This window comes from Podarcis pityusensis, assembly GCF_964106645.2.
Source record: "Podarcis pityusensis genome assembly, chromosome: 4".
Lineage (NCBI taxonomy): Eukaryota > Metazoa > Chordata > Lepidosauria > Squamata > Lacertidae > Podarcis > Podarcis pityusensis.
In genome coordinates this window covers 58,381,420-58,409,051 of record NC_138027.1, presented here as the reverse complement: position 1 = coordinate 58,409,051, position 27,632 = coordinate 58,381,420, and positions in this window count along the sequence as shown.

Genomic DNA, 27,632 nt, shown 5'->3' with positions numbered 1-27,632 from the left:
AAAGTGATGAGAAAAAAGAGCTAGGTGGAGCCTTGAACTCCAACTGTTCTTACATTATACGTATAATGGTTTTTTTATGGATTGGTAAGTACAGAGGAAAGACAATGGTGATATGACAGCAGATGTCCCTGGCTATTCTGTGCTTCTCAACTGTTACTATATTTCCAATTTCTAGAAATATAAATAGTCAAGGTGAGTATAAGTATTTATATTCAAGGTAAACATAGTACTTTCCTCTTATTTGTTGGAAGATGACTAGGGGCAGCCAATTATGACTATAGCTAATGATACCTTTGTATCTTATTATGTAAGGCAGGGGTCAGCAACCTTTTTCAGCCATGGGCCAGTCCACCATCCCTCAGACCATGTGGTGGGCCAGACTATTTTTTTTGGGGGGGGGAATGAACGAATTCCTATGTCCCACAAATAACCCAGAGATGCATTTTAAATAAAAGCACACATTCTACTCATGTAAAAACACGCTGATTCCCAGACCAGACGCGGGCCGGATTGAGAAGGTGATTGGGCCGCATCTGGCCCTGGGCCTTAGGTTGCCTACCCCTGATGTAAGGGCATCACATTTTCACAGAACTCAACATCTGTTGTTGCAATATCAAAACACAACTCAGACGAAGGGAAATGAGGGGACTTTTCCACACAAGGGACAAACAGTTGCAAAATTCTAAAGTGTTCACAAGAGACTTCCTTAAGCATTCTCACTTAGGATGAGGGAAGAATAATCAACACATCCATGCCCTATAACAGCAGATTTAAAGCAAAAGTGGTCAAATCCATTCCGGTGTACATTATTCTAAACAACCCCCCCCCAAAAAAAAACCTATTAATGTTCAGAACACTTTCACCAATAAAAACCTGGAGACAATGACTCCTGGTATTAGACTTTTAAAAATGTTTTGCTACAGTAGTCTAAGAGCAGCTTCAGATGTGTCATTTCCATGACATGGTCAGGGGTTTTTTGGATTAACATGCCAGTTTGCAATATCACATTTCAAACTTTATTCTTTATTTAAAATATTCTTTATTAAAAACAACAAGAATTATAAGACAAAATAAGAAGAAAGGGAAAAAAGAAAGAAAGCATAAATTTACAAGATTGTTATTATACTCATACTGAACTTTACCTAATACAGTGTTTATGCAAATGGTTTCCAAATATCATTGAATTTGTCCATGGCAAGTCTACATGTATAACACAACATTTCAAACTTAGTGCAAGACTGAAAAGGAAGGAAATATGAATCAGAACCACATCTATAATTATGGAAACCAAGACAAAACAGAAGCAAAATAACTTAAACTGCAAAGTGTACCACAAATTGGTCAAAATTGGTCTATTTCTTTGCTTCCAGGTTTTCACTCAACCACTTCATTAACTTCAGCTCTATCTGATAGAATTCCTAGGAATGATTGTGTCAACCATCTTGGACATGTCCTGACTCATCCCAGAGTCAGACCAGAGCATCCACAGAACTGCCAGTCCTATCAGCTAGAAAATCACCTTGAGCTTTCAGAATATCGATTGGATCCATCAAGTTCCAGAAATGGACCATCTTATCTCCCAGTCCTGCGGAGTCCCAGGCCTGATATAAATCTAAATCTCACTAGATAATAATCTGTCAGGGGCCCATCCTTAGCTCGTTCATCTTTAAATCATGTCCAATATAAGCATCAAATCAAGTATATGACCAGCCAACTGTGTGGGAACAGATCTTCTTCTTCTTTGGTGATCAATCATAACCGAGTAAGATTGTCTTCCATGAACACGGTCTTAACAGTGAGTCCATAAGTGACTGTGGAGGCCAATTCTGGATCCACACATCCTTCCACAGTGGGGACATCGGTTTCTGGGTGGGAATTGATCATGGTGAGGGTTTGCCAAACGTGCCTCCCTCTTAGCTCGTTTCTCCCTTTTATCCTGAGTTTGAGCGTCCTCTTCTTCTTCTTTTTTTTTATAAGATTTTTATTAAAGTTTCAACATATTACAAAAATAAGCGAAAAAATGAAAAAAGAGAAAAGAATAGAAAATGAAAATACAAAATAAAAACAGTTAAAAAACAGATTAGTCTTTCCATATCTTATCTTTCATTTGCTTGTTTCCCCGACCTCCTCACACCTCCCTTTTTTTGTATTCCAGTTCAAATTAGTTAATTCAGCAAATCCTTTCCCTCTTTGATTCTATCTTAATCTTTTATCTTAATATATTGTAACTTTAGATTATCACCTGTTAACAATCCATTTTTACATATTCCTTTATAACATTGCTGCTAGAAACCATTTAACTTCAATCCAACATCATTCTAACATTCATTAATTTTGCAGTATTTCTGTAGATAGTCTTTAAATTTCTTCCAATCTTCTTCCACCAACTCTTCTCCCTGGTCTCGGATTCTGCCAGTCATTTCCGCCAGTTCCATATAGTCCATCACCTTCATCTGCCATTCTTCCAGAGTGGGTAAATCTTGTGTCTTCCAGTACTTTGCAATAAGAATTCTTGCTGCTGTTGTGGCATACATAAAGAAAGTTCTGTCCTTCTTTGGCACCAATTGGCCGACTATGCCCAGGAGAAAGGCCTCTGGTTTCTTCAGGAAGGTATATTTAAATAACTTTTTCATTTCATTATAGATCATCTCCCAGAAAGCCTTAATCCTTGGGCACGTCCACCAAAGGTGAAAGAATGTACCTTCAGTTTCTTTACATTTCCAACATTTATTATCGGGCAAATGATAGATTTTTGCGAGCCTGACTGGTGTCATGTACCACCTGTATACCATTTTCATAATATTCTCTCTTAAGGCATTACATGCCGTAAACTTCATACCTGTGGTCCATAACTGTTCCCAGTCAGCCATCATTATGTTATGTCCAACATCTTGTGCCCATTTAATCATAGCAGATTTCACCGTTTCATCCTGAGTGTTCCATTTCAACAGCAAGTTATACATCTTTGACAAAATCTTAGTTTTGGAATCTAACAGTTCTGTTTCCAATTTTGATTTTTCCACCTGGAAGCCAATTTTCTTATCCAAATTATATGCCTCCATTATCTGATAATAATGAAGCCAATCTCGCACTTTATTTTTTAGTTTTTCAAAACTCTGCAATTTCAATTTATCTCCCTCTTGTTCCAAAATTTCCCAATATTTCGGCCATTTGGCCTCCATATTGAGCTTTTTCAAAGCCTTCGCTTCCATCGGTGACAACCACCTTGGGGTTTTATTTTCAAGTAGGTCCTTGTATCTTATCCAGACATTAAACAATGCTTTCCTGACAATATGATTTTTAAATGCTTTATGTGCTTTGACCTTATCATACCACAAATATGCATGCCATCCAAATACATTATTAAAACCTTCTAAATCCAAAATGTCTGTGTTTTCAAGAAGTAGCCACTCTTTCAGCCAGCAAAAAGCTGCTGATTCATAATAAAGTTTAAGGTCTGGCAGGGCAAATCCACCTCTTTCCTTTGCATATTTTAAATTTTATTCTAGGCTTCTTGCCCTGCCAGACAAATCTAGAAATATCTCTCTGCCACTTCTTGAAGCAATCCATTTTGTCCAAAATTTGCAATGTTTGAAACAAGAACAACATTCTAGGCAATACATTCATTTTTATCGCAGCAATGTGGCCTAGCAGTGAAAGCTTCAAATTTGACCAAATTTCTAAATCTTTTTTCACTTCAGTCCAGCATTTTTCATAATTGTCTTTAAATAAATTCCCATTTTTAGCTGTCATGTTAATCCCCAGGTATTTCACTTTCTTAACCACTGTTAAACCTGACTCATTCTGAAACCTCTCTCTCTCAATTGCTGTTAAATTTTTCTCTAAGACCTTTGTTTTTAACTTATTCAGTTTAAATCCCGCAACCGGACCAAATTCTTGAATCAGTTCCAAGACTCTTTTAGTACTAGATTCTGGCTCCTGTAATGTCAATACTAAGTCATCTGCAAATGCTCTCAATTTGTACTGTTTAGCTCCGACTTGTATACCTTTAACTAATTGGTCCCTTCTAATCATATTCAACAGGACCGATATAAAAAGCAATGGGGAGATTGGGCAACCTTGTAGTGTCCCTTTTTCTATCTTGAATTCCTCTGTCACCACGTTATTGACAATTAATTTAGCCCTTTGTTCTGAATAAATTGCACTTATACCATTTCCAAAGCCTTGACCTACCCCCATCCCCTGTAGATTCTTCTTCATAAAACTCCAAGAAATGTTGTCAAAAGCTTTCTCCGCGTCCACAAATATCAAAACTGCCTTGGTATTAATATTCACTTGTAATTTTTCTAAAATTTTAATTATATTTCTCATATTATCAGACAAGTGTCTACCCGGAAGAAAGCCTGCTTGGTCTTTATGAATATCTTTCACTAGCACTTTTTTTAATCTTTTAGCCAAAATATCTGCAAAGATTTTATAATCCACATTGAGCAGTGATATGGGGCGGTAGTTCCTGAGCTGCGTCTTTTCAGTCTCTGTTTTCGGTATAAGTGTGATATACGCTTCCTTCCACGACTCTGGTGCCCTTTTCCCATCCAATATTTCATTACAGACTTCCTTTAAAGGTTGTACCAACCATTCTTTTAAAGATCTGTAGTATCTAGAAGTCAATCCATCCGGTCTTGGAGATTTACCTAATTGCATATTCTGAATGGCACCTTCTACCTTCTGTTCAGTTATTTTATAATTCAACATTAATTTGTTTTCTTGAGAGATTTTTTGTAATCCATTTATTTTCAAAAATTGATCTATATCAATTTCTTTCTGTGGCCCTTGTGTATATAATTGTTTAAAGTACCTCTGGAAACAGTTTCTAATCTTGACTAGGTTCTGTATGTTCTTTCCTTCCACTTCTAGATTTATAATAGTGTTTAGTTTTTTCTTTTTTTCATTTGCCAGGCCAACAATTTCCCACATTTATTAGCCGACTCAAATGTCTTTTGTCTCATTTGTTTAATTTTCCATTCTATTTACTGATTCATCATTTGCATATATTGTACTTGATATAACTTTATTTCTCTCAAGATCTCTTGCGACTTTGGTTTTGCTCTCAATTTCTTCTCACTTTCCTTTATTTTCTCCAAAATTTTATCTTTCTTCTCATTTTGGATTCTCTTCTTTTTTGCATTCTGTTCTATCAAGAACCCTCTCATAACCGCTTTGCTTGCGTCCCAGATTAATCTTTTTTCAACATTCGTGTTCATGTTTGTCTCAAAATAGTCTCTCAAGGTTTTTTGGGCCTTCTTAGTCACTTCTTCATCTCTAAATAAGGTGTCATTCATCCTCCATCTGAAAGAGCCAGTTGGTGTTAGTTTCATCTCCATCTTCACGGCATTATGGTCGGAGCAGGTTTTTGGGCAAATTTCCACTTTTCTTGTCTTTGGTGCCATTCCTCTAGTTACCCATATTTGGTCAATTCTTGTCCATGTCATTTTGGCTTCAGAGAAGAAGGTTCCCTCTCTACCCAAGGGATTCTTTATTCTCCAGATATCAACTAAGTCCAAGTTGTCTGTCATCTCAAAAAATGTTTTCGGTAGTCTACCATCCTTAGTGACTACCTGTCTTTGTACCTTGTCCATATTTGTAGATACCACTCCGTTCATATCCCCCATCAGAATCACATTATAGTCCAAATAGTCCATCAAGGTCTCATGCAACTTTTTAAAGAATTCAGATTTCCCCTCATTTGGTGCATAAACTCCTACTATCAAAAATTTCTCTCCTTGTATTTGAATTTCAATTGCCACAAATCTTCCTTGGTCATCTTTAAAGATAAATTTCGGTGATAAACTCTCCTTTGCATAAATCACTACTCCTCTTTTTTTAACTTTGTCCGATGAAATGAACTCCTGGCCCAGTCTTTTGTTGATCAATACTTTTCTATGTAGCCTTATCACATGTGTTTCCTGTAGACAAATCAAGTCCAATTATTCCTTTTTTAATAAATGAAAAGTTCTTTTCCTTTTCTGGGGGGAGTTAAGACCATTAGTATTCCAGCTTAATAGTTGCAGAGCCATGATGTAGTTACTTTGCTTTACCTCCAACTGCGCCAAGTGTTTGTTCTTGTTCTGTTGGTGGTATCGCTTTCTCTAAGCAGTCCAGTCCAAAAGGTAGTTTTGCTATGTCTAGTATTCCTCTTTCTAATGCTCTTAGCTCTTCTCCAGATTCTTTCTGCAAATCTTCTCCGTGGTCTTTTAAAAATCTTTCTTTGTCATCCACTGATCTTATTTTTATCTTTCTTCCTTTGAAGCTAAAAGATAGGCCTTGGGGAAATTCCCACCTAAAGATAACTCTGTTGCTTCTCAACAGGGCGACCAAATCTCTGTAATTGGACCTGAGGTCCAAAAGATGTTTCGGGATGTCTTTAAATATCTCCACTTTTGACTGATGTATTTCCAGAGTCTTCTGAAAGTGCAGACTCAAGATTTTGTCTCTCTCCTCTTTTGTTTGGAGGGTGATCAAACAGTCTCTCACCCTGTTCTTCTTCCCCCCTCTTCCAAGCCTGAAAGCACTCACTATCTTAAAATCTTCCTTCTCCAAATCTAGATCCCAAAAGTCTGCGAATTCCTGCATAAGAAAGTCAATCAGATTGTCTTTCTCAAGTTCAGGTACAGCCCTGATCCTCAAATTCGTTTGTTTCTCCTTCAATTCAATCATAGACAACATCGACCTGTGGTCCTCAAGTTGCCTATGTATCGGTGGTATCTTCTCTTCTGCAGCAACTGCTATTTCCTTTGCTTCTTCAGCTGTCTTTCGGGTCAAAGTAGATTCCTGTAGCAGTTTCTCAATAGTTTCTGTATTAGTATTCACCTTCTGTCCCAAATTATTAATGCTTGTAGTATTTTGATCAATTTTAATTGATGCTTCAGCTACTTGTTTACTTAGTTTTTCCAAAGATTCATTAATTTTGCCTAGTGCCAGAGCTAAAACATCTTCAGATGCCATTCCTTTTGGTTTAGGTTGTACAGATGCAGCCCCTGATGGTGCAGAGGGGCCAGAAGCTGATGCTCTTCGCTGCAGCCCAGTGTCTGTGCGGAAAGATCTACCAGACCTCGTTGTTTTTTCTTGAAGCAACTCTATCTTTTCTTTTCCATCTGCCATAACACTCTAGTTGAAGCCCAAGGTCAATCCCACGGTCAGAATTTGTTTTGAAGTGGAAAATTCCCCTGGCCCAGTTGTCCAGTTGTTGTAACAATTTCAAGCTTCCTCTAGGGGGACACAGTAGCAGTCAAAACTTGTTGCATTAAAAGAAAAAATATCCCTTTTTAATCCCCCAATTCACAAAATAGGCAACAATTTCAGTTTCAATTAGTTTCCAGTTACTTTAAAACCAGGAGAAGCCAGCCAGAAACTTTGTATCTCTTTTGCAGAGTTAGCTGTCAAAAAGTACTCTATTCACCAACAGCACATTTCACAGTACGGCATTCTAATTGTCCATTGACAGCCCGTTCCCAGGTTTTAAGCGGTGGTTTTTAACTTCCTTTCCTCTCTTTCTGCAGGAAAATATAGTTCACACCTTTCCCCCCTCCTCTCCTGCAGCCAAGGGGGGAAATCGCTTGTTTTGATGTTAGGATTATAGTCCTTTAATCGACTTTCCAGGTTTTAGCTTACAACTTCTTTGCTTTACTCTATTTACAAAGAACGGAAGGCAGACTTCCTGTTTATGCCTCCCCGCTCGGTGCCGAATTTAAGTCTTTATTTTCCTTTGTTTCCGAATTTAACCTACTCACAGGTAGTTGTTTTTGTAGCCAGATTGTCACAGGAAAAGGTCAGTGCTCTCCGGTAACGGCTGTGCGGCTTCGCTCCACAGAAGAAGCAGTTGACTCTCAGCACCGCGCTGCTTGCCCCGCTTCACTCCGGAGCCCGTAATTGGGTTCCTTTACAAGTTGGGGGGCGCGCAAAAGGTGCCCGCCGAGTCCCACGGTCACAGGCTTCACCCGCCTGTGATTTTTTAAAGGGTCCCCGCCTCACCGTAGCGGAAAGACCCAATTTCCGTAGAGCCAGTCCCTCCGGATCAGAGGGAGTCCGCCATTACTGATGGCGCCACCCCGGAAGTCGAGTTTGAGCGTCCTCTTCAAAGCCCATGACACCTTTGGCAAAGGTTGTTCTCCAACTGAACCGCTCGCAGGCCAGTGTTCTGCAGTTGTCAGTGTTTATACTACATTTTTAAAGATTTGCCTTGAGAGAGCCTTTAAACCTCTTTTGTTGACCACCAGCATTACGCTTTCCATTTTAAAGTTCAGAATAGAGTAGTTGCTTTGGAAGATGATAATCAAGTGTCCAAGCAACATGACCAGTCCAACAAAGTTGTTGTTGAAGAAGAATTGCTTTGACACTCATGATCTTTGCTTATTCCAGTACACTGGCATTGGTTAGCCAGTCTTCCCAAGTGATGTGTACAAATTTTCGGAGACACCGTTGATGGAATCTTTTGAGGAGTTGGAGATGGCGTTTATAAAAGGTCCATGTTTCACAAGCATACAATAAGACTGGTAGTACAATAGCTTTGTAAACAAGGATTTTGGATTCCTTGTGAATGTCCTGGTTCTCAAACACTCTGCACTTCAATCAGGGAACAGATACCAGCTGATCAGTCTATAGTTCTCATGGATGCCATGAAACCCATGAATACTGTTGGTTTCCAGAATTCTCTGGGAGATTTGTCTCAATTTAGAGCCATTTAAGAAATGATCATTCAGGGCGGTGGGCACAGGAAGCACAACTGATTTGCACTTCCAGTTTCCCATGTTTCTGCCATGCCCAAAACTTTTAGGAATTACGACTTCACAATCTGTTCTGACCTTTTAGATACACAAATAACTGCTTCTGATGCAGACTTTTTTCTGATGGCACAGTGAAGAAAGAGCTTCTGTGTGTTCCTACTGATGGTGATACAAAAAAGCAACAACTTTTGAACATGATGGAGCAGAAAGTACAAACACACTGCTCAACCACACTTCCTATTTTCCCTCCTCATCCTCATGTTCAAAATGGCTCTCAAAATATATTTGAGGAAATCTGTCAGGTTGCAATCCTCTACACACTTCCTTGGGAGACAATCTAATTGAAGTGTACAGAGCTTTCTTCTGAGAAGGCATGTACAGGATTGTACTATTAGTCTTAGAAATCCCATTGGATTCCAGTTCTACTTGACATCTAGAAAAAGAACAAGGGTATCTTTCATGCCAGTCTTTTGGTCCCAATTCTCTGCTCTGGGCTTGGATGAGAAGGGAGGTCTGTTTACAGTTCTTACCTCCTGCTTCATAGAGCCCCCAATGCAAGAGCAACTCTCCTTGCCCACATTTTTAAAAAAGTATAATAGGATATAATGAGGAAAAAACAGCTGCAGTTTAAGAGAGGAAATGCAAATAACCACATAAAGCACCATCTGTTTGTCCATACTTCCATTCATCAGAGCAGAATCTTAAAATGTTTTAGAAGAAATATGCATTTCATGTTGGTGGGAGACACATCTCTGTCCATGCCTTATGGCAGGGATTAAATTCTTTGTGTGGTACATGAACCTATTGTGAAGCAGTCTTGAAGACAAATTGAATTTATAGGTAAAAACAGATTTGCATGCCTGTGCAATGCAGTCATTGAATATGCAAACAAATAAAAGCAATGTCACAATTTGCATATTCCTTCAAAGTTTTATTTAAATGCAATAAATCAGCTTTTGGGGTGATGTCTTGCATGTGCAGCACTCAGTCAGTTCTTGTTCTTGTTTTGCAAATTTTGAAAAAGGAAGGGTGCATTCAGATGTGGGGTTTCTTGTGTTTGTTTTCCTGGTTGTAATGCTAGCACTTCTGTTCCAATTTCTAATGTTTCTTTTATGCTGCATTACCTGTAGTGTTATGGAAATGTGGCTTTTTGATCAATATACCACCATGTCACGGTAAATTTCATTCAAACCAGTAGGTGGTGTGTGACACAGCAGTAGACGCCACTGGACATGTCAACACCCTTTATGTATATGTGTGCTTCTGTTCCCCTGTGATTCACCATGAAAATGGTGCGAAATAATTAGATGCCAGGATTCTGCCCCAATTTTCAATTTTCAAGATTAACAGCCTTATAAAGGGATTTTTTTATTTCTGGAAACAACACAGAAATAAAGCACTAAACATCCACTAGATTCCTAGAATTTTTTTTAATGTCATTTGAAAGAGCACATAAAATGAAAATTATCAGGTAGGGAAAAGTCAGGGAAATGAAATAAAGCACAATGCAGGTTAAATCTCATCTCATAACCAGGACTCCTTGCAACCAGAGTCCATCGTCTCCCATATAAGTTAATGAGCTCATTAATGTCTTTTGGGAGTACTCTCTTTCACACATGCACCAACACCAGAATTCTGTTTGGGACTCAGAAAACAGCCTTCTCTGGAGCTGTGTCAAAGCTTTGGTACTTCCTTGGTCAGCCCATCTCACTCACTCTTTGATGACCTTGATCCCCCACCCAATACCCTTTCGTGAGAAAAGTGCACATAATTGCAAGCTATCAGAATTATTTTCATATTGATGTGTGTACCTGTGTGTTATGTACAGAGTATTCCTAAATTACCCTAGTCTGATCAGTCATAGCTTTACCATTGTACCATTGTACCTAAGGGGTGTGGGAAACAAATTGTCAAGCTAAAAATAGCAGCATCAGCAGCACCCCGGAACACAAAGAGCAGCAATCACAATCAATACATTAAGAAGCAGGAGAATCCAAAGCTTGTTTAAAAAGCAACAGGCATGAGAGCTGATTGTAAAGGAGGGGCAGATTCACAGAAGAGGAGATAGTCCTTGAAGTAGCTTGGTTGCCTAGCTAGTTAGGGCTTTATAGGTAATAGCCAGCACCTTGAATTGTACTTTTGAAAAAACAGATTTAGTACAGTTGATTCATTAAGATGATTACATGATCCCAGCACTTTGCCCCAGTCAAAATAGCTAGTTTACATTTCTGAGTGGTTTTCAAGGACAGCCCCACCATGAGCAAGTTGCAGTAGTTTGAACTGACGTGTAACCAATGAACCTAGGACACGGATTGTAAACCTTTTGGGGCCAATGAGCACATTTGCATTTCAGAGAATCTGTCATAGGCAACACACAAACATGGCAACCATGCACACACACACACAAACACATGTATAGGAACCATGCAGACACCACTTAGGAGTGCCTTCTATTGTAGGGTTACCAGACATCCCCGGTTCCCGGGAACAGTCCCCAGATTTGCAAATCTGTCCCCAGACAAATTCCGTCCCCGGAATGTCCCCAGATTTGCAAATCTGTCCCCGGGAAACATGGCAGCGGTAGACTCAGCAGCCCAGAGGCAGCCTGGTAGCGCAGTTGACTCTGGCTGGCTTCAGGAGCTGCTCGCTGCCGCAGTGCCCACAATTTTTCCTCTCCGGAAGTCCCCGTATGATGTATCTTGTGCACAACACATCATATGGGGACTTCCAGAAAGGAAAAATGGCGGGTGCCACGACCGTGAGCAGCTCCTGAAGCCAACCAGAGCCAACTGCGCTACCAGGCTGGCTCCGGGCTGCTGACTGCTGCTGCTGCCACCACTGCCAAAGGGGAACTGGGGATGTCCGGCGGTACAGATCTCCTGCCCCCTGCCCCCTTTGTTTTGACTGACTGGGGGAGGCTCGGGAGTTGCGGATGGGCAGCTGTTGCCCAGTTTTTTAAAAACTCTGTGCACTTATGTTTCACAGGGTGCGAACAAAGGGCTTTGCACCTTTATACAATATGCATGTGTGCTTGCACCCAGGGGTCTTTTGCCTCACCATCCCCACCATCCCTGTTGCTACTAAGCTTAAAAAAAAAAAAGTGTTCCCGGATTCATTGAAAAAAATCTGGTAAACATATTCTACTGGAGCCAGTAAAATGATGCTTTGAAGCCTAAGTGCGGTGGGATATGTGTGTTATGTTGCAGCTAAGGAGAAACAGGTTAGCTGATTACCCTCAAATTGCCCTCTGGCATTGCAACAAGGCCTCAGAAAACCCCACCCTTCTACTGGCTCCAACAGAAGGTTTATTTATTGTGGTGCAAGAGCTGCTTTTGGCAAAGAGGGATCCACCCCCCAAAGCTTGAATAAAAAACCTTCTACTGGCTCCTTTCAAGCCTGATATCAAGGGGGGCAGTTCAAATGAGATTCTGCAGGCATGAGGGAAGGCCTCTGTGGGTGCATGTGCAACTGTAGGCAGAACCATACCAGGAATGGGTGCATTAGCCAAGGCTGGGGAAAAGCACTCTTGCCTACAGCTACCTCATGAGCATCTAGGAGAGGTCCAGGAGTACTCCTAATCTATGAACCTAGTCACATACACATACAGTTTAAACACTTTATCATACTACAGGTATATACATATACAGGTATTCTTGTTGTTTAGTCATTTAGTCGTATCCGATTCTTCGTGACCCCATGGACCAGAGCACACCAGGCACTCCTGTCTTCCACTGCCTCCCGCAGTTTGGTCAAACTCATGTTTGTAGCTTCAAGAACACTGTCCAACCATCTCATCCTCTGTCGTCCCCTTCTTCTTGTGCCCTCAATCTTTCCCAACATCAGGGGCTTTTCCAGGGAATCTTCTCTTCTCATGAGGTGGCCAAAGTATTGGAGCTTCAGGATCTGTCCTTCCAGTGAGCACTCAGGGCAGATTTCCTTAAGAATGGATAGATTTGATCTTCTTGCAGTCCATGGGACTCTCAAGAGTCTCCTCCAGCACCTGGAGCAGGAACTGGCAAGCCACTCCATTATCCCTGGCAAGAAAACTCTATGGACAAAAACAACAGGCATACAGGGATTGGTGAATGGTAAAACCCATGGAGAATGTGGAGACTCCCCTCCACAAAAAGATCTATCTAACTTGGGTGAATAAGCAACCAAATGGCAAATGAAGTTGAATGAAAGCAGGTGTAAAGTGATGAACATCAAAGCAAAAAAAACAACCAAGCAAAACCTCAATATCACAAATAAATGGGGTCTGAATATGTGGTAATCTTGGAAGCATGGTAGATAGTAAATTCCATGATTTGGATGATTAGAAAAAGGTTTGGGGAAAAACTGTTAATAACATATTGCCCATATGCAAATCCAACATGCAGCCACATTTGAAAGACTTCATGCTGATGGACTTGAGATTTCTTACCTTTCAGATCTTGTCTAGTAATGAGATCTACATTTTCCTTTTCTTAAAAAGCCACTTCAATCACTGCACACAGTGCAGAAGAAGTGGGTAGTCTATATTCTTCTGAGAATTAAAACTTGGGGCAATAACTTTGGATTCAATGAAGTTCAGCTTTGATCTTCTTTGTATATATTTAGCAGATATATTTGCATGCCCTAAAAATGAAAAAAAAAGGCCTATTGAAAATGAAACCCAAATTGTATATGGTACTGCAAGAGTGGGATACATACCGTATTTTTCGCTCTATAACACGCAGATTTTTTCTCCTGAAAAGGAAGGGGAAATGTCTGTGCGTGTTATGGAGCGAATGTGTGGTCCCTGGAGCCGAAAAATCAGACAAAAATCAAATCGGGCTTCACGATTGCTGAAACGGAACAAAGAGCAGGGAAAGCCCCTCCCCTCCAGGCAAGCAGAGGGGAAAAGAGGAAGCAGCTGCTTTCCTGCATTCTGCCTCAGGGTCTTACTGCCCACCCGCTCTGTTTCGTTGCTGTGTTTGCTGAAACGGAACAAAGAGCAGGGAAAGCCCCTCCCCTCCAGGCAAGCAGAGGGGAAAAGAGGAAGTGGTTGCTTTCCTGCATTCTGCCTCAGGGTCTTACTGCCCACCCGCTCTGTTTCGTTGCTGTGTTTGCTGAAACGGAACAAAGAGCAGGGAAAGCCCCTCCCCTCCAGGCAAGCAGAGGGGAAAGCAGAGTGTCTGCTTTCCTCTCTGTGCTTCGGAGGGAACAATGTTTGTGAAGGGAAGAGAGATTACAGGTTCAGCTTAAAATTCTGATTTGACTTCCTGCTTTTTGTTTTTGGGGACACACAGCATTCAAATATGCTTTCTTCAATTTAAAAGGATGAAATCCTTAAACAGTGTTTTGCCTGTAAATTCATGCGATCTGGAAGATTACAGTGTCTGTACCTCTTAAGGGATGGCAAAGCTTAGGTTTCGCTGCTAAATAGTTCTTAATGCAGTTAAAATGCTTTCTTCTGTCAAGGCAATTAAAAAAAATAAATATCAGGCAGCCGGAAAACATGCAGATGGGAGAGAGAGAGAGAGAGAGAGAGAGAGCGCGCGCTGGCTGGCTTGTGTGGGTGGGGGGGGGGGGAACTTTTGCCTTCCTTTCCTCACGTTATAGCCCTCTCCTGCATTCTTAGCCTTCTGTGTTTTTCCTTCCCTCCCCACTTAAAATGTGGTTACAAAGCATGGATCCACATGGATCCTCAGGATCTTTGCATTGGGTCACCCCAAATTCACCATCAGAGCACACAGCATGTCCATGGCTACAGCCTGCCCCCCCAAAATCACGCACCCACTGTTGCCTGGGGCTGCAATGGTGCAAAAACGTGGTTACAAAGCATGGATCCACATGGATCCTCAGGATCTTTGCATTGGGTCAGCCAAAATTCACCATCAGAGCACATAGCATGTCCATGGCTACAGCCTGCCCCCCCAAAATCACGCACCCACTGTTGCCTGGGGCTGCAATGGTGCAAAAACGTGGTTACAAAGCATGGATCCACAGGGATTCTCAGGATTTTTGCATTGGGTCACCCCAAATTCACCATCAGATCACATGTCTGTGGCCACAGCATGAAGCACAAAAATGATACGTCCACTGTTTCATTCAGAATATTTTTTCCCTTGTTTTCCTCCTCTAAAAACGATGTGCGTGTTATGGTCAGGTGCGTGTTATAGAGCGAAAAATACGGTAGCTTGTGAAACAGTTTTCGGATTGTAAACATGTGGTTTAAAAAGTGTGGCTCTGGTTATCATGTCCTTTGGGTTTACAGGGGAAGTGGAAGCAATAAACAAAGTATCTTCTATGTAGGTCACGTCAGGTCAGACAAGGTCCAGGCAGAGTCAGATCAGGCAAATTCCAAGTACTGGAAGTCAAAGCAAAGTCACAGCAAGCCCTGTTAAGCAGATCAGGACCCTGGTCAGTTCCCAGAGGACTCCGCTGACTGGGGCTTAATCCAAGTCCATAGGCACTAGCTTCTTTTCTGCAGGTAGGACAGAAAAGTTATTGGTCATCATATTCTTAGTCTGAGGAAGGTGGGAGAGCTATGTTCTCAGGCTGGGAGGGCCCAGTGGCAGCTGTTGGTGGTCCCTTTTCCTGAGCAGAGCAGCTTGTATTTCCTACTCACCTAGATTTTTTTCTCAGGATAGTATGAGGAGCCACAATATACATCAGGAAGCTTAGTCTGGTCAGAAATGAGTGTACACTTCCAGAGATAACACTAAATACATTACTTCTGGTAGATGAGCCACCATAGCTACTAGAGGGCTGCGGAAATTTGTGTCCTGGGCTTTTTAGACTTATCTACCCATGTACTCTCTGAAACCAAATGGGTGCATTGGTTGCCGGATGTGAAATTTTCTTCAGTTCTCCTATCGCACTATTTCCACAAAGGCTAAATGGAGAACAAAAGATATGGGGTCTACATATCTGGGTGGAAGGGTGCCAGTTGTATCTTTCATATGGAACAGAAAATGGAATCTTGTTTTGGCAGGAGTTGAATGTTGGGGGTAAAGTGTAGATCAGGCCTGCACAACTTGTGACTCACGGTGCTGAATGCAGCCCAACAACCACATACAGAGGCCCATCAGGGGACTGATGAAGCTCCTTGTTCAGCAGTCTGCCTGAAACTACGAAATCAGGTCCCTCATCCAGCCCCTGGTGGGCCACAATACATGTCTGCTGCCGGGTTGTGTTTAGACTGGTGGGTTGCATATTGTGTAGGCTGATGGAAATTGCTTTCTGACCACTTTACCAGGAGATAGCTTCATTTACAAACAGTTAAGTGGAATTGACTCAGTAAATAAAAAGGGGAGATTGCTCACATCTATAATGGCTGTAGGAAATGCATGGCTTTAGTGTGTGTATAGGAAGGAATCTACACCCTTTTTATGTTTTCCAAGCCTTTCTCTCACTCCATCAAGCAACCAGCCCTATAAGCTTTCTCTTAACAGTTGAGAAAGGGGGTTCTGCCAGCCTTAGCTGTCTAATTTAAAAGAGGCCAGGCTTGCTCCCAACCGAAAGCCAACACCAATCCCACTTCTTCTGCTTAGTGGGATTGGTGTTGGCTTATATATATATATATAACCCTGTTAGCTTATTTGAGGAGTGGAATGAAATGTTCCTGCTGACCTTTCCACTTTAACAGAGCAACCTTACACACAGAAAGAACAGAAAAAATGGTTTTGGTCACCATTGTGAGGTAGGAAGGTAGAAGGAGGTCACAGAGAGACTTTGCGTCTTGCTTGGAAATCCTCAAAATGCTGTGTCTGGCATAAGCCCCGGGATCTGTCACTTCTAAGCTTCGTCCTTCCACTCTACTTTAACTACAAGCCAATCATTAGTAACTATGCAGGCATCTGTGTGCTGAATCTGGCAGGGACAGAGATGCAGATGAGGACTTCAGTAGTATCAGCAAGTTTTTCCCCTGACAGAAATTGACACTGTCTGGAGTCTGGTGGGGGCAGGGAGTGAGGCATTTTCATTGTGCATGTAGAAATCTATGAATGGCGCCTTCCCCACTCCCTCCCACAAACCCCGTTCCATGCTCCCACCTCCATTTTTAATTAAATGAATAACAGAGAGAGCTACACATATATAAAATAATAATTTACTGATTATCATGGGTTTTTAAAAATAAAATAAAAAAGACTGGAATCCTCACTGTGATGTGATGTTGAATCCTCTCATTAATATCATGTCACTTTTGTTGCCATGGTTACAGGAGCACCAGTTGCTAAATGTGAACCATCAGATATAGAGGTGGGGGAAACCTAGAAAGAAAGCTGAGGCAGAAAAATGTAGAGCAGAGTAAATTTGACATCATCAGGTAAAGGAGTGGAATGGGGAGGGTGGGAGATGGGGCAATACAACAAAATAATTCAGGCATATTATGTTATAAAAGCCACACGATTTCAACACATTGGACATCAACAACAAAAAGTGAAAATCGACACAATGGCTAGATAAAAGACAAGAGCCTGGTTGATACAAAAGATTGAGGCATTGGCTATGTGCACACATATTTTATTGAAGAATCAATTGAGAAAGAGTACTTGCTTTTTCTACATATTTATCACACAATCTAGAACTGTTATACACTTTTTGACACTGAAAAACACTTCTTGAGAAACTGGTTTTATTCCCCTAAATAGAGGCTTATTGCAGATTGACTCTGCATTACTGCACAGTGTGTCCATTTGAACACAGGTCCTGGTGAAGTGTGTGGGTGTGGGTGTACCCACACCTGCCCAATGACGTTGTGGTTCAGTGTGTACCAAGTTTCTTCTTGTGCCCAGTTTACACAATGGACGTTTATGAGAAATGAGGAGCTAACAATGTTGGGGGTGGGGAGTGGGATTCCTGCCCAGAAACATGGTTCAGACAGCTTTTTTTCTTTCTATTTATAATTTTCAGATTTCCTGACAAATCAACAAACACAAGCAAAATAAATTTAAAATAAAGAAAAGAATGCAAAGCTCCTTAAAGTCAGCTTAAAATTCCTCCAATGCTTTGACATTTTATGATACAGTTCTACAAAATATATTATTACATTGAGGCAAAGTCTCCCATATGAAAAACAGAAGGGGAAGAATCTGTAACTTCTTAGGCTATAACTCTATCATGTGTTTTTACAAATTCATATTTAGATGGAAGCTGCAGAAGGGTGCCAAGCAAACTGTAGGTTCAGATCTTATAGAATGAAATTGCTGAATTTGCTTTGTTCTGGGAAAACTGTATCTAATGGGTACTTTTCTTCCATAGCAGGAATACTGCAGAAGAACCACTGATAATGATTTTATTCCACAGCCTTACATCCTTCACCCATGCAGCAACCAATGGCAAGAAAATTAATTCTTTATCTAAGGCATACAACACCATTTTAAGCCACTGCATTTAAAAAGAGAAGCAGGAGATATCTAGGGATCTCTGCACCTGCAGTGCTTCCAGTACATGCTACCACTATCTCCCAGAAATACTACATTAATTGACATTTAATGGACATTAATTGGCATTTCCAGTACATGAAACCACCATGTCACAGAAGTACTACACTAATGGACATTTGCATTAAAGATAGAAGTAGGTACTCTGCACCTCCACATCTCTCCACATTTTAGTCTAGCTGGTGTGTGGTAACACCTTGTAATAGTCTTGCCTCCATTCTTCATAAGCCTTCAGACCAAAACTTCCTACCCAGGCCCATTTCTCAAACCTTTGTGTACCTTGGAAATGTGGAAAAGATGCCTTCAGTATTTTATATGTTTACATTTTCACATGTTCACTGAATGCATGGAGTGGAGAAGGAGATTGTGCCTCCTGTCTATATTCTGCACCTCCATGCAGTCAGGATCCCTGCAGAAGGTAGGAACCTCGATTGCATATATAGTGCCTACATACTTAGATTTGCAAGCTCTGTTTGGAGTATGGGGCACAGGAACACCAAGAGAATAGCCATTTTATCCTGTGTTTGCAGGCTGAAGATATAAAGGCAGATCAAAGTACTATGAATGTGCTATCCACGGTCTCTTTGTATCGGCATCTGTTTCTGCTGCACCCTTGTGCCTCTTCACATATTTCCCTGTACAGTTGCTACTGCTGCAGTTGTCTCCTCTTCTTCTGATAGAACCCCACAGAAGAAGAATAAACCTCTTTCCTTTCAGGCAGCGAGTTGCAGCGTGCTTTGTTCTCAACCAGAGAAGGAAGAGAGAGTCATAGTGACCAAGCTGGAAGGGCCAGGCCACAGGGGAGGTCTGAACTTTGGCCCTCTGGTGGATTTCCATGGGAAAAACCTGAGGCACAACACACTACAGTGGTACCTTGGTTCCCAAACTTAATCCATTCCGGAAGTCCGTTCCAAAACCAAAGCATTCCAAAACCAGAACACACTTTCCCATAATAATGCAAAATGGATTAATCCATTCCAGACTTTTAAAAACAACCCCTAAAATAGCAATTTAACATGAATTTTACTATCTAAAGAGACCATTGATCCTTAAAATGAAAGCAATAAACCAGGCTGCAACCTACTACCCAGTATCAAAAACTGGCAGTGATCTACCTATTGTCATTGGAGGGACAAGGAGCACATGAAGGGGGAGTTCAAGTGGGGGGGGGAGGAAAGAGAGGCAAAAGTTCTCTCTCTGAGGAGCCAGTCGGTTTTTCTCTCCCCCCCCCTAAATCTGCTCTCCCTGCCCCCCAAGCTAGCCCTTCTTGATGCCCCCCCAGCACCCCTTCCTCACCTTCTTCAGGGCTGCCATGAGTAGCCCCCACCACTTGGGTGCGATCTCCTCACTGAAGAACGCATACTGCAGCAGCAGCACCTGCCTCCTGCCCACCCCATCCTGCACCCTGTGAGGGGAAGCGGCGGCAGTCGCTGCTGGGGCTGAGCTGCTCAGCTTTGCTCTGGGGCCTAGAGCGGTGGCTGTGGATGACACCCAGTACCAGAGGAGGGGGTGGTTGCTGCAGCGGCCGTGGCAGGGGACCCAGTGCTGGGGTGTGTGTGGCAACATCCCTTGTCTGCTCGCTTGCCACCTGGCCCTGCCTTCCCTCATGTCACTGCCGCCCCCCCCCCCCCAGCACTGGATCCCTCTGCCGCTGGTACTGCAGCATCAGCCACCCTCTCCTCTGATTCCGGGTGTCATCAGCAGTGGGGCTGAGTGAGGGAAGGCCAGGCGGCAAGCGAGCAGGCAAGGGATGTCACCGCCCCCTGGCGCTGGGTCTCTTCGCTGCCGCTGCCGCTGCCGCTGCCACTACAGCAGCAACCACCCCCTCCTTAGGTTCCAGGTGTTGCCTGAGGCCCTAGTGCTGAGTGAGGGAAGGCTGGGCCAGGAGGCAAGTGAGCGGGCAATGGAAGTGTGGCATTCAAAATGGAAGTGCAACACTCAGAACGGAGCACCTTCGGATTCCGGAAAAAGTTCACAAACTGGAACACCTACTTCCAGGTTTCTGGCGTTCAAATTCCAAGTTGTTCATGAACTAATCTGTTTGAAAACCGAGGTGCCACTGTATATGTCTAGGTCTCTTCTACTCTTCCAAATGCCCTGCCCACAGTATTTGTTTATCTTGGCTAGTTTTTGTAAGGAACTGCATAAAAGACCAAAACGCTGTTGGATCAATTTTCTTCTTTTGTTCTTGCATCTCTCCTTTCCTGATCCTAATTTCTGCTTTGATCATTGGACCAATTTTGACCTAAGCTCCTGCTTGGCATATACATAAATATCTGCACTGAGATATTTGTGGAGAGGGAATTAAAGAGCCCTACGCAGATAAGGTGTGTTAAACTAATCTTCTGTGTGTTAACTTTTAATTTCTCTCATGCAGGGGAAAGAAATTAAAATTCAACTTTGAATTGCCTCCGGTATTTCTTCTTACGTAATAATCCTGTTTCGCTGAAATAGAGACAGGTCAGCAATAGCTTCAGGCTCCTGAACAATCAGTGCTCATCTCCTAAAAACCTTCCCTAGGATTTTTCCAGCCACAACTTATTAAGCAATTCCCTGTGACAAGGAGTCAGGATAAAGCTGAATTTTCTTCCAGTTTTCCATAGGCATATTTGCGCTATTTACTGAGTGCACTGGGAGAAGAATGAGCATATTATTTTTACTGATCTTTTCCTTTGATTTAGAAAAGTACACACTGAGAAACAATCCTAGCTTTAAATCAGATCTGAGCATAGTGATTGTCTCTCCATCTTATTTGTTTCTCTGGTCAAGTTTCCTCAGTGTTATCAGTGAAGTGCATAGAATCAAAGCCGTAACACAGGTAGTCATCAAAACCTTGACTAATAATTTGCACTAATAATAATAATAATAATAATAATAATAATAATAATAAAAAAAAATACCGGCCTTCATCTGAAGATCACATGCCAGTTCACAACATAAAAATACAAAATGAAATACATTGGAGTTTCTGTTTAGGATTGTGTAGAATGGGTATCAAGTAGGAAAAGGATTTTTCTGCTTTACCACAAATAATCTAAATATATATTTTTGTTGTTGTTTAGTCATGTCCGACTCTTTGTGACCCCATGGACCAGAGCACACCAGGCACTTCTGTCTTCCACTGCCTCCCGCAGTTTGGCCAAACTCATGCTGGTAGCTTCGACAACACTGTCCAACCATCTCGTCCTTTGTCGTCCCCTTCTACTTGTGCCCTCCATCTTTCCCAACATCAGGGTCTTTTCCAGGGAGTCTTCTCTTCTCATGAGGTGGCCAAAGTATTGGAGCCTCAGCTTCAGGATTTGTCCTTCCAGTGAGCACTCAGGGCTGATTTCCTTAAGAATGGATCGGTTTGTTCTTCTTGCAGTCCATGGGACTCTCAAGAGTCTCCTCCATAATTCAAATATATATTATTACAAATATATATATATCATATAATATACATTTCTTCCAAGGAGTTCAAGGTGGCATACATGACTCTCCTCCTCCTCATTTTATTCTCACGACAACTCTGCAAGGTGGGTTAGGCTAAGGTAATGTGACTGGCTCAAGGTCACCCAGTGAGCTTCATGGCTGAGTTGGAGCTTGAACCCTGATTTCCCAAGTCTTATTTGGCCCAACACCATACTTGTTTTTTTCAGTTCAGGTTCAGAATGCTACTGTCTTAAATTTTCTTCACTCTTCATCACTATTTTCCCACAAGGCTACTAGGAGGGAGATATCTGAGATAGGCTGGTGCAGAAAAAACAAATTAATATCTCCACCATTCATGTAATACAGAATGTGGCAGCCAGACTGGTGACTGGGAGTGGCCACCTAGACCATATAACACTGGTCCTGAAAGACCTACATTGGCTCCCAGTACGTTTCCAAGCACAATTCAAAGTGCTGGTGCTGACTTTTAAGGCCCTAAACGGCCTCAGCCCAGTATACCTGAAGGAGCGTCTCCACACCCATTGTTCAGCCTGGAAACTGAGGTCCAGTTCTGAGGGCCTTCAGGCGGTTCCCTCCCCACGAGAAGTGAGGTTACAGGGAACCAGGCAGAGGTCCCTTCTTGGTAGTGGCGCCCACCCCATGGAACACCCTCCCATCAGGAGTCAAGGAAATAAACAACTATCTGACTTTTAGAAGACATCTGAAGGCAGCCCTGTTTAGGGAAGTTTTTAATGTTTGATGTTTTATCGTATTTTTAATGTTCTGTTGGAAGCCTCCCAGAGTGGCTGGGGAAACCCAGCCAGATGGGCGGGGTATAAAAAAATTATTTATTTATTTATTTATTTTTATTTTTATTATTTACTTATAGCAACATTAATCTCTCTTTGTATCTAGAGTTAGTTAATTAATTACCCTTTAATGTGCCTAAGATGTGGCAGAATTGAAGTATGTTAACAGCATGCTCTTCAGCATTTCCCAATAAAAAACAGGAAACTCTTGTGCATATAGAACACCATTGTTGTTGTTGTTTGCACTGGAACTATTATATGTGTGTGAGAGAGATTCGTTTTTCAATGAAGTTGCAAAGTAAGAAAAAGAAAGGAAACCTCAATAAAGTACAATCAAACAAATACAGATCTCATAGCAATTTCCTGGGTGTGCCCCAATGCTCTGCTCTATCCACTGTGTATTATTTCCATGTACTGTCCAGTAGCCCGTCCTACACTGGCTTCTGAAAAAGGCTCTGCAGCAGAAGGAAAATAAGAGGTTTTTCTCTTCTTTTTAAAGCTGTCCTGTTATACTATTCCAGGGAATAGGCTTACCCAAGAGCAGAACACTTTTATCAATAAGGCACCAGTTACTTCCCTCTTGGCTGATGATTACCTCAATTAGAGCGAGTTTCCAAACTGATACTTGGAGAAGCATACACATGGCTGCGAAAATGGAGATCATTGGTTCCATTTACACCCTGGGCAGAATCAGGACCTAACTGACAGACTCTTTCATCATAGCCTCCTGAACCAGTGCCCTCCCCCTTTCCTATTATCATCTGCAAAATGAAATAAGTAATCTGCAGCTTAGTTTCCCGCTGATAGCAATCTGTGCCAAGACACCACCACACACCAGACGCTCGGCTTAACCCCATGTGCTAGAAGCTTGATTGCAGAGCCTTGGCTATGGAGGAGCTCGGTGATGAGTTAATATGGAGACTGACGAGTGGCTCTCCCTAGGGAAGAGTGCACTCACAGGTCAGCGCTAAGATAATCGGCAAAGCGATCCTGGGAAATGCCATTACTGTTGTTGCCTGCACCTGCCGCCTCTGCTGCATTTGTCCCACCCTTCACCTCATTGATCAAAAATATTTATACTCCCCCCTCCCACTTTTCTGAATTAAAGAGAAAAGCAGAAGGTTGAGGAAATATTCACTCTTATTTTCTTGTTTTAATCAATAGTTGTCACAGCAGCAAACAGCAGCTGTGGGTTGATAATAGTTCAGTTTTCATATATAAATATATATATCCTTCACCTGTTTTCTCTCTGTTAAATTACTAGTTGAGTGTGTGTCTTTGTCACTGTAGTCCTTATCAGCACTGCTGGAGACAGTGATGGCTGTGTATCCGAAAATGATAGTGAAATTAAAGCTTAATTGGTTGTTTTAGAAGAAGTATGATATCAACCTTGAAGGGATTTAAACTTATACATTAAGGATTGCTTTCTGGTTCAAAGGCAGGCTAGAAGGATGCTTCCACTGCAGCAATGAAGAAAGAAAGGGAGGGGGGAAACACCCCTAATTCCTATTACTGGGGACGAATGCCCCTCATATCACAGGGAGTGATGAATTTGCTCGCACTGCCAAAAGGGATACAGTGGTACCTTGGGTTACAGACCCTTTAGGTTATGCAATTTCGGGTTGCGCACCGCGCCGAACCCGGAATTACCAGAACGGGTTACTTCTGGGTTTCGGCACTCGTGCATGTGCAGAAGTGCTAAATCGCGCTTTGCGCATGCGCAGAAGCGCTGAATCACGACCCGTGTGTGTGCAGACGGGGTGTTGCGGGTTGCAAACAGCGCGGATTGTGAAAATGCCTCCCTCACGGATCACATTCGCAATCCGAGGTTCCACTGTAGTTACCTAACACTTTGTCTCTGCATTGGTTTGTTTTTAGGGCGGTAGTCTGTGAGCAAATAAGGGACAAAAAAACAAATGCAATGTAAATAGATGAAAACTGGCAATGTGAGTGCTAAACTCTTGTCATGTAAAAGACACCCTAAAAGACTTGGGGGAGGGGGGTGTTAATATAAAAGGAAATAAGAAATAGGTGAGAGCGCTGCAAGGCATCACAGGCAGATTATGCAACGTAGACAACTTACTCCGTGCCCTCGGATATACGGGTCGCTTCCGTATCTCTAACAAGCACCGTGCATATGTTGAGCCGTGGGGCACACATTGGCCCACTGCGTTTAATTCCTGAAAAACTGCAGGTTGCCCAACCTAAGCAACTGTCACAGTTTGTAATGCTCTCAACAACCACTTCGCTCTGAGACGCAGTGAAAGCTGCTGCTAACAGCTTAGAAAGTTTACCTTCTGATTCACCTGGTGAAACCATTGTCAGTGTACCATCTAAGAGAAGCGCACACTTAGTCCCCCCCTCCACCCCCCAGGTATAAGTCAGGTTGAATTACTTCCTTTGGAGGCATTCTCTATGTGGCAAACAATCCATGCACACTGGATCAACATACGAAGCCAGCAATTTATTCGCTAAGAAACCGCAGGGACTTTCCATCTCCCCAGCACATTTTTTTTTTTAATACAGTAGCACAGAAACCATAAAATAGTATAAAGCAGACCTCAGCCCCTAGGACTTGGCTCCTGTGCTAGGTCAGGGCCAAAGCTGACATCATGGCTATAAGGAAAGGCATATGAGGGAAGGTAGAGTAACTGAATATGTTTAACTTGGAGGGGAAGGCAAAGGAGGTTAAAGGGAGATATGCAACTATTTTCTTGGTTTACTTAAATTAGAAAGAAGAGAGTCGATTCTTCAGTCTATCTGAGGGTATGAGCAATGATTTTAAACTCCAGGAAAGTAGAATTGGGCAAACACTAAGCAAACCTCCCTAGCTACAAAAGCAGTCCAGAAATGGAATAAGCTGCCAAAGGAGGTTGTGGAAAATCCTTCTTTGGAGGTTTTTAAGAAAGGTTGGCTAGGAATCAGTTAGGATGCATTCGGCTTTTTTTTTTTTTAGTTCATTCTCAATGCTAAATAATAGGCAATTTAAAATTTGCATGCATCTAAGTTGATTAACATGCTCCCTCCCTTCTGTGGGAGGTGGTAATCCTAGCTCCTCGGTAGTATAGGTCTCTTTCTGAGCAGCAAATCACTCCTTTATTTTATGGGAATTAGACGTTGTAAAGTAATTGGTTATTTCAATAAGCCCCCTTAGTCTAGGCAGTTTCTAATCTCTCACACATGGCCTGAGTGCCTTATCGGGTCACCCAGGAGAAGCTTATGTTCTCCACCACAATTGCAAGTTGGGATGCAATCCCAGACTGCATTGTAGGAAAGCAACAGTTTGCTTTGCTGACAGGGAAATTCAGGGAGTCCACTGTGCAAAGTGAACATGTGTCTAGAACAGGAATGCAAATGGGCTGGCATGATGCTACCTAGTTTGTTACTGTTGGGAAATAACTGGGGAATACCAATTAATCATGAAGTCCCACATGTGTGAGGAACTACAAAGAAAAATGGCTGACTTCCTGAATTTGAAATTAAGGGGGGGGGGCTTTGCTCACTCTTTAGTCAAAGCAGTCCCCAGCAGACTTTAAAACACACTTCTATGCAGCATTTGCAAAGCATGGGAAATATAGGTTGTTAAACCTTTAAATGTCCCACTATTGTGCTTACAGTTCTTCCCTGCCTCTACCCACTTGGAGTGAATAGACTTTGAGCTTTAGTAAGTTTAAATGCTTTACTTACAGTAAATTACAGGTCTTACTCATGCATCGTTCAATGCTACAGCAGAAACAGCACAGGCAAGGTATTCTTGGTAGCAAAATACAGTGGTACCTCAGGTTAAGTACTTAATTCGTTCCAGAGGTCCGTACTTAACCTGAAACTGTTCTTAACCTGAAGCACCACTTTAGCTAATGGGGCCTCCTGCTGCCGCCGCACCGCCAGAGCACGATTTCTGTTCTCATCCTGAAGCAAAGTTCTTAACCTGAAGCACTATTTCTGGGTTAGCAGAGTCTGTAACCTGAAGCGTATGTAACTTGAAGCGTATGTAACCCAAGGTACCACTGTACAGAAGTTAGTCCCAAACACATGGTCTAAGTCTGGAGAACCAGCCTCAGATGTCTGCTTAGCTTATATGATTCAAAAGCAGGGGGAAAGAGAGAAGAACAGGAAACAAACAATACCCCCCCCCCAAAAAGTGAGAGGGTATGACCTAGCCATGCCTTCTCTAGAAATTTGCAGCTCTGTGATCCTTAACCCCTTTGTTAGTGGCAATTAAAATACAGTTATGTTTGGTTGCATGAAATCTCCCACAGTTACCAGGTGGTTTCCATATAAAGTACTACTAGAGGGCGAGGGTTATAATTATGACTGGCCGTTTTGCCCATTAGGCATTGATAAGTGAGAATCCCCTTTTTTTACCAGTCAGATGCTCAGCCCTAAGCCCAGCCCTAAAAATATGACTCAATGATGTTAGAAAACTGTGCATCCAAAAATCTCCTCATTATATCGTTTTTAAAAAATATAGTATTTACATTTTATAGCAAAGGTACAGTCGTATAGGAGCACACGTAGTTTTGAAGTTAAGGTTAGAAAATATGTTGAATGGAGACTGACATCTTTTCTTCCTTAGTCTGTGTTTGTGGATGTATTTGACAGAAGTATCTCTTTAATTCCAACAGGAATTATTTTGGAGCCATGAGCCAGATCAGTGAGATATTTGTTCTGTTTTGCTTCATTGCAAGTGTAACAGTGACAGTGTGTTTCAGAACAGACTGCACCTACATGGGAATATAACAGCCAGCCACAGTACAAAATTCATACAAGCGAAAGCCTTTTCATCAAAACCAACTTGGTTCTAGAATTTCCTCAGCTTATGCAGTGGCTTGCTAAAGGGCACAACTCAGTCACCAGATGTGGGGAAATCATTGCAATATGCTGTCCTTTTTTTGTACTCTGACTTTCTTTGCTCCCTTATGCTAATGCTGTGCTCAGTTAAATGACATAAACAGAAACTTGGGAATAAGAACAATTGAACAAAGCGTAATCTTTCAATAGCCGTAGATCACACAGGAAAGGTGCATTATGCTAGAATACCAGTGTAGTTGAACAGCTAAAACTCAAGCTTAGCTTAAGGAAAGACTGTTCAGGATCAAGCTACCCATGAGAGGAGCTGGCCCATCCAGTTAAATCTGGGACAACTCCAATCACATATAAAGTGAGGGCGAGGAGGAGCCATGTTTTTAGAAGTTAAAGGAACATACAAGTGAGGAGCACTAGACCCTCTCTCTTCCCATAACTTTCGGTACTTCCCC